Raw genomic sequence first — 7,851 nt, forward strand, 5'->3', positions numbered from 1 at the left:
GTTTTTTGCTATTTTTTATTAGTCTATTTTCCCAGTTTGTCCATTTAACATTTATTTTTTTCAAAAAGTTCTCATTTATTCTTACATTTTATTCTTATGAGTAAAATTTACAATCCTTTACTTATATTCTAAAAAATGCATTGCCAATTTAAATAATTATGATTTTCATTTATATCTATGTTCGGAAACACTTGGAATTCTAAAAGAGTTACTATTTCAACCACTATTGATCATTCCTTTTACCTATTTATAACTGTTTTCCTGAATTCCATTCTAACTTTGTTGGTTTCTATTCTGGTATTTGGTAACAGCAAGTGTCACTGTCTTATAGCTGAACACTTACACTTCACAGCATAATTTCCAAACTGTGTTCTGCAGAACACTATTTCTGAATAATTTTAATAGACTTTACAAATTTCCCCTCATTTCCACTGAAGTGAAATTAAAATCAAATGGGGAGAAGTTACATGACCAAATTTATTTTAGGAGAAGGGGTTTTCTCCTGTTACACCAAATCTCCTGACTCTATGAGCTTGTTCTGCTCTAATGGATTGATTTCTTTCATATATTACACTAATCTTCAAAAGGACAAATACGCATGACACTACTTTCCCTTTACACCAACAATTAATAATACTTTTGTTTTACATTGAGTCTGGATTTGGCCTCAGAATTCTTCTCAACATGTTGCCCTTGTCAGGATAGTTACTACGTGGTATTGAAGTTGTCAAATCTAATAAAATTCATATGATATTTATGCCTATACTCTGTTCTCTGCTTTCATGTTTAAATTGTATAGGGTAGGTATATTTATAGGGGTATATTTCACTATTGACTTTGAACATATATTATTATTCCTCTAACTGATCACAATGTCTTGCCTTCTTAAAAAATCATACCTTAATAGGAAATTAAAATATTCTTATATTATTTGATGAGACTATTATTTGGATACATAGACATAAACTCTACATGTTCTCCTTTCTTCATTTTTACTTTTTGAAAAATTGGTATACAGTGAAATTTACAAGTGGAGTACAGGTTTATGAGTATTGAAAATGTACAGTGTTGTATGTACTTCAATCAAGATTCAGAACAGTTCCATCATTACCTTCCACCCAGATTCATTCTTGTAGCCCCTTGGTGGTCCACTCATCCCACCTATCCTAACTTCTGGAAACTATTGACCTGTTGTCCGTTCCTGTAGCTTCACCTATGCTAATATGTTAAAAAATAAATGGCATGGTATATAGCGTTTTGTTTCTGACTTCTTAGAAAAAAATGAATTAAAATTCATCTATATTGTTACATGTTTTGACACTTCATTCTTTTTGATTGCTAAGTAGCATTTGATTGTACCAGTTCATCCATTTATCTATCGAAGGTCATTTGGATTGTTTTAATTTCTGCCAATTATAAACAGCTCTTTAAACTTTAGAATACAAGTTTTTATGTAAACTTAAGTTTTCATTTCTCTTGGATAAAGGAGTAGAATTGTTTTACAATATAAGTTAAGGTTTAACTGTACAAGAAACTGCCATACTATTTTCCAAAGTAGCTACAGCATTTTGCATCCTCACTAAAATACATGGAAGTTATGATTGTTCCACATGTTTTCCAGAGCTTGATATTTCACTTAGAAATAATTTACTCCCTATTTTACAAATAATGCTAACAATTTGCACTTTTAATGCTTAATTATAGACAGGAAATTTGAATTGAGGTACAGACTGTTAAAGGTAGATAAATACTTGTTGCAAAGGAAGATAACTGATAATCTTTTAGAGAGGTGACTGCAATAGTACATACGATAATATTTTTAAAGCAAGAAGTTTGGGGTAAGTCCACCTAGCAATTATGTAACACATACGTTACACAATTAGCAGTTCTGTACTGTGACCAGATAACGTATTTTGCAAATTAGATATGTTAAAAATGGAAAGTTGTATTTGGTGTAATATTCTCCATTTAATAGAGTATATATAAATTATAATATAGATAAAATATATAAAATATATAAAATATATAAAATGTAAACTTTTAAAAAGATTTTATTTATTTATCTTTTTGGAGGGGAAGGGAAGGAGAGAAGGAGAGGAATATCAATGTATGGTTGCCTCTCATGAGTACCCTGCTGGGAACTGGCCTGCAACCCAGGCATGTGCCCTGACTGGGAATCGAACTGCAATCATGTGGTTCGCAGGCCTGCACTCAGTCCACTGAACTATGCCAGCCAGGGTTAAAATGTAAAATTTTTATAGTTAATATATAGTGATAGTAAGAACAAAGAATCCACATTTTTGGAGCTATAGGTTTTTATACACTGTAGGTAATTTTCCATAAGTGCCACATAAACCTATGAATATATTAATATTTTTAAGAAAAGCTTTCTGCTACACTGGAAGAATTTTTCTACTATAGTAAGAGGTTGATGCTACAAACAATTGGGACACTAACTTTGAAGTACTAGAAATACATTACAACAGCAACCAAAAAATACCCCACTATTTTTATTTTTATAGTAGAAAATAGCATATACTTATAAGAATGTAAAGACTTTATCAAAAGCTTTTTCCACATCTATTGATATGATCATGTAATTTTTGTCTTTGCTTTTGTTTATGTAATGTATTACTCCAAAATATACAAAGAACTTACACCTCTAAGAAGACAAGCATCCCAATTAAAAATGGGCAAAGGACTTGAATAGATACTTCTCCAAGGAGGACACACAGAGGACCCAGAGACACATGAAAAGATGCTCAATATTGCTAGCTATTAGAGAGATGCAAATTAAAACCACAATGAGATATCACTTTACACTGGTGAGAGAGGCTATCATAAACAAAGCAATAAACAATAAATGTTGGAGAGAGTGTGGGGAAAAGGGGACTCTGGTCCACTTTTGGTGGAATTGGAGACCGGTACAACCATTATGGAATGACCCTGATTTATATCTTTGTTGTACTAAACTAATTCAAATAATTTGCTGTCTTGGTTAAAAGAAATTTTTTCATTGGAAATATTCAAATGAGCAAAAGAAGTTTCAGAGACTAATATATTCTTTCCTAAACCTGAATTCAGCACTGCAGGCCTTGTTGGCACTTTATAGCAAAACACTTAGCTGTGATCAATTATAGCTTTCTCAGTAAAATCCCAGAGCTCATCTCTAGGAAGAGCATGCAGTTAAAGAAAAGGGGTGGAGGGGTGATGGATGTTAAAAATTGCTTAGCTGAGTCTGACATTTTATCTCTTAAATATTAATTATACTGTGGGTTTCTTCCTATTTACATACCTAAGTGTTTGCTTGGGACATAAATGGTACTAAATTGTCTTGAGAAAGTCATAGAGCAGCTTTGTTAGATAAAACTTCTTGCAGCTGGTAATTTTTGGCAATTAATATTATGAATGCTAATGTGATGGGGAAAAGGGAAGGCACTTCCAGGATGCCACTTATCTCTGTAAAATGAAAGAAAATGTCAGAAGTGGTGAGCCTGCTGAGAGTATTACTTCTGGGAAGGAAATAGATAGCAAATGTTAAAATTATCATATTTATGGACAGGCAAGACTTTTAAAACTGGGGTATCTAATAAATAGTCTAGCAAACAGAGTTTATTTAAATATTATTAAATGCTTGTTTTGGATTGTTTTATATAACAATGGGAGAATTTTTTAAATTATACTGAATACACACTATATGGTTCAAAGTAGGAATTGAAAGCAGATTCACAGAAATTAGCCCATTTGATTATCTTAATAATTAGTGAGGTATTAGGGAGCAGTTCTTTTGATGCTTACAATCAATATATGAGATAAGCACTAAAATGAGATAGGTATTATAATAAAGCTGTGCTTGATAGAAAAGTGTAGAAGCCTAAAATTATGAGGGAAAAAATCAGCAGAGCTCCTGGAATCCGTATACTTCAGCAATATTAGAATTGTCATCATAACTTTCAGAGGAGTTACATTCTCTTATCTTTTTTTATTTTTACATTTAATTTTTGTGTACATAATTGCTTGACAATCACTGAATTTCTAGGCCAGGTTCAGGTAACTGAAGAGCCTTTATAAGTAGTTTATAGTGTCTAGAACCAAGGTATGCTGCAAATCCAGTCTGGAGCAAAATAGGAAATAACATCGTTCTAAAGATAGGCTTAGAAATTCTGATCCAGTAGGTTAAAATGTTTCCTTTCTCCAGTAGCAGGGCTGAGGCATACCTGGCAGCTAGGCCACCATTCACAGGTATAGCCAAGAAAATGGGGTACAGACCACCAAAAACAAGTCCCACCAATCCACTTCGTGTTATGGTGCAGGTTTCACAGTTCAGATCATCTGTATTCAATGGTAAACTTACAAAACTCTTATAAGATACTTCTGCCGTCAAAAAATGGGATCACTGCCATTGGTAAACCAGCAGCTATATGAGCCTGTGTCACATTTAGGATGTGCAAAAAAAGACTGTTTGCTATTAGGCCACAGAGAGCAGCATTAAGTCCAATATATGTTGATCCATATTCAAGTAGATTCCTTTCTGCTTCCTGAGGTTGATTGATTTTTCTGGTTATGATCAAAGATTTGTTTTTCCTATCAACTAGTTCATGATTTTCCATCTTGAGTTGCACTCTTTCCCCAGAAGGTCTGTGCCTTATGCTTTCTTCCCAGAAGTTGGCGATTCCTCCAGGCTTCCTCAGCCACCAAAGCTCACTGCAATCTTTACTCAACTTGCCTGGGTGCAGCCATCTTTGAGTGACATTCTCTTAGCTTTTCCAAGAAATTTTTTTTTAAAGTAGCTATACTGTGACTGCTCATTAAGCTGGGGAACTTGAACCAAATTAATTCTCCACTGGAAAGGATGTAGGTGGAGAGCAGTAACAAGCATGTTTACATTATGAGTTGTGAGAATATACAAATGAAGTTATGTTATCATTTACGCAGTTCTCATTTATGATTTCAGCTTATGCGAGTGTCTTTGAGATTTCAAATTACCAGGTAAATTAATTTTGTAAGTACTTAGTAAATGCATAGTTTTAAATACCCCGTATTGCATTTTTGACTCAGGTATAAGCTTCACTTATGGTGACTCTGAGGCAATAGTATCTTCATCAGTAGGGAAGAAAGAATTCTTTACAAGTTAAACACAATGATAAGTATAAGTATATTTCACCTAGCTGCTTTTCTATGCTCATTTGTATGTGGCAATATAATATTGAGGAATGTTACTGAAATAAAATAAACATTTCTAATTTTTTTGTGATAGTTTAAATTCCCACTTCTAATTATTCTGTCCCATAATTCCCAGAAGCATTTTCACAAGTGGCATGGCATGTACACTAATTCTTTTCTATTAAGCATAGTCACTATATTTAAGAAACATATAAAAAGTGGTATATGAAGAATTCTTCTCCTTTTTGTTTTAACTCATCAAGCCTTCATTGAACATCTGCTTTGTATTTTCAGATCTGTAAGGAAAAGGAAATCAATAGCAGATTCTGAATTAAAGAACTTACTTATTTTTCCAGAAACAAATTTGTAAATGTGAACAAATTAAAATTTAAACACATGCTGGAATTTTAAAAAATACATATAAGACAACATGCCATAAAAAGTTTATTTGAATAGTAAATAAGGATAAAACAGTGGAATTATTTCCAGTTCAGTAGCTCTAAGTTTGGATAGTTCAAGGCTGTTAGGGTGCTGTACCTTAGAATGTATCATTGGATGCCTGAAATCCCCCTGGAAAAAGAAAAAACACCTTATGAAATGTTCAGATATATAGTAAAATATTTATAAGTATAATTTTTATTTTTAATTTTTTAAATATATTTTATTGATTATGCCATTACAGTTGTCCTATTTCCCCCCTTCATTCCCCTCCACCATGCACACCCCCTCCCCCAACATTCCCCCTTTAGTTTATGTCCATGTGTCACAAGTTATTTAGATTCTATATTTCCCATACTATTCTTGCTCTCCCCCCTATCTATTTTCTACCTACCATCTATGCTACTTATTCTCTGTACCTTCTCCCCTCTTCTCCTCCTCCCACTCCCCTGTTGCTAGCCCTCCATGTGATCTTCATTTCTATGGTTCTGCTCCTGATCTAGCTGTCCTCTTAGTTTGCTTTTGTTTTAGGTTTGGTTGTTAATAACTGTGAGTTCGCTGTCTTTTCACTGTTCATATTTTTATCTTCTTTTTCTTAGATAACTCCCTTTAACATTTCATATAATAAGGGCTTGGTGATGATGAACTCCTTGAATTTGATCTTATCCGAGAAGCACTTTATCTGCCCTTCCATTCTAAATGAAAGCTTTGATGGATAGAGCAATCTTGGCTGTAGGTCTTTGGATTTCATGACTTGGAATACCTCTTTCCAGCCCCTTCTTGCCTGTAAGGTCTGTTTTGAGAAATCAGCTGACAGTTTGATGGGAGCTCCTTTGCAGGTGACTATCCCCTTATCTATTGCTGCTTCTAGGATTCTCTTCCTCATTTTAAATTTAATTTTAAATTAAATTAATTTGATTTTAACTTAAATTAATTTAATTTAATTTTAATATGTAGTGATGATGTGCCTTGGTGTGTTCCTTCTTGGGTCCAACTTCTTTGGGACTCTCTGAGCTTCCTGGATTTCCTGGAAGTCTATTTCCTTTGCCAGATTGGGGAAGTTCTCCTTTATTATTTGTTCAAATAAGTGTTTCACTTGTCGCTCTTCCTCTTCCCCTCGGCGAGAAGCAGCAGAGGGATCCGCCATTCCCCTCTTTGATCCTGCCCCCACATACAGCATCACAACCCAGTGACTGAGTTGCCCAGCCCTGGTGAACACCCAGGACTCTGCCCCTCATACTTAGATTCTATATTCTAATCTTAGGCGCAAACAGACCAAAACATCATGGCTCAAGAAGAACTCAAAGCCCCAGAGTCAATAACTCTAAGCAACCAAAAATAGCCAACCTATAAGTAAATTTTTATTTTGATTAGTTATCATAGCAAAAAATTTATATTACTTCAGGTGAATGGATAAATTATAAGATAGAATGTCTCATGGCTATTCCACATGGGCTGCTATGCCAAAATACCATACATTGGGTGGCTTAAACAGTAGAAATTTCTCTTTCACAATGTTGGAGTCTGGAAAGTCCCATAATCTTGGTTGTTAGCTAATTTGTTTTTTGTGAGAACTGTCTTGCTGTCTTGTTTGTGTCTTCACATAGGAAAGGATGGGAACAGAAATAGTGGAAGAGAGAGACACTCAATATTTTATTCTAAATTGAAGATAAAATACAATGTCAATCAAAATCCCAGTAATCTTTTTTGTACTGTAGAAATTAATTTTTAAATATTTCTAAAATTCATAGGAAAGGATAAAGGACCAAGACACACTACTTTGTAAAAAAGAAAGTTGAAGGAGTAAATGACTTTGATTACAACACTTATTATAAAAACACATGAATAAGTCCAAGGAATATTGGCATAAAGTAGATAAATGCAATAGAAGAGAAAGTATAGAACAAATAATTGATCTTCAAAGAAGGTACAAAAGCAATTCAGGGAAGAAAGGATAGTGTTTTAACTCAATATTGTTGCAGCAAATGGGTAACCATATTAAAAAAAAACTTCTAAAAATTAACTGAAAATTGATTTTATTATATCAACAAGAAACCCAAAACTATAAAAACTACAGAATGAAGCATAGGCAAATCATGCATTTATATAAAGTAAATATTTTCTATGTACAACACCAAAATAAGAACCAGTGAAAAATAAATTGAAATTTTCAGCTTCATTAAAAATTAACTTTTTCTCTGGAAAAGCCATTGAAAAGATAAGACCAATATAGGCATACTATATTAACAA

At 33.3% G+C, this 7,851-nt stretch overlaps 1 pseudogene; it reads right to left on the minus strand.

Annotated features, from left to right (window-relative positions):
• Window positions 1–3,977: 3,977 nt before the first annotated feature.
• Window positions 3,978–4,746, minus strand: LOC118981613 (transmembrane protein 126A-like; annotated as a pseudogene).
• Window positions 4,747–7,851: the final 3,105 nt, after the last annotated feature.

This window comes from Sturnira hondurensis, unplaced genomic scaffold (assembly GCF_014824575.4).
Source record: "Sturnira hondurensis isolate 20B ecotype Veracruz unplaced genomic scaffold, ASM1482457v3 Scaffold0001989, whole genome shotgun sequence".
In the NCBI taxonomy this organism is placed as follows: Eukaryota; Metazoa; Chordata; class Mammalia; order Chiroptera; family Phyllostomidae; genus Sturnira; species Sturnira hondurensis.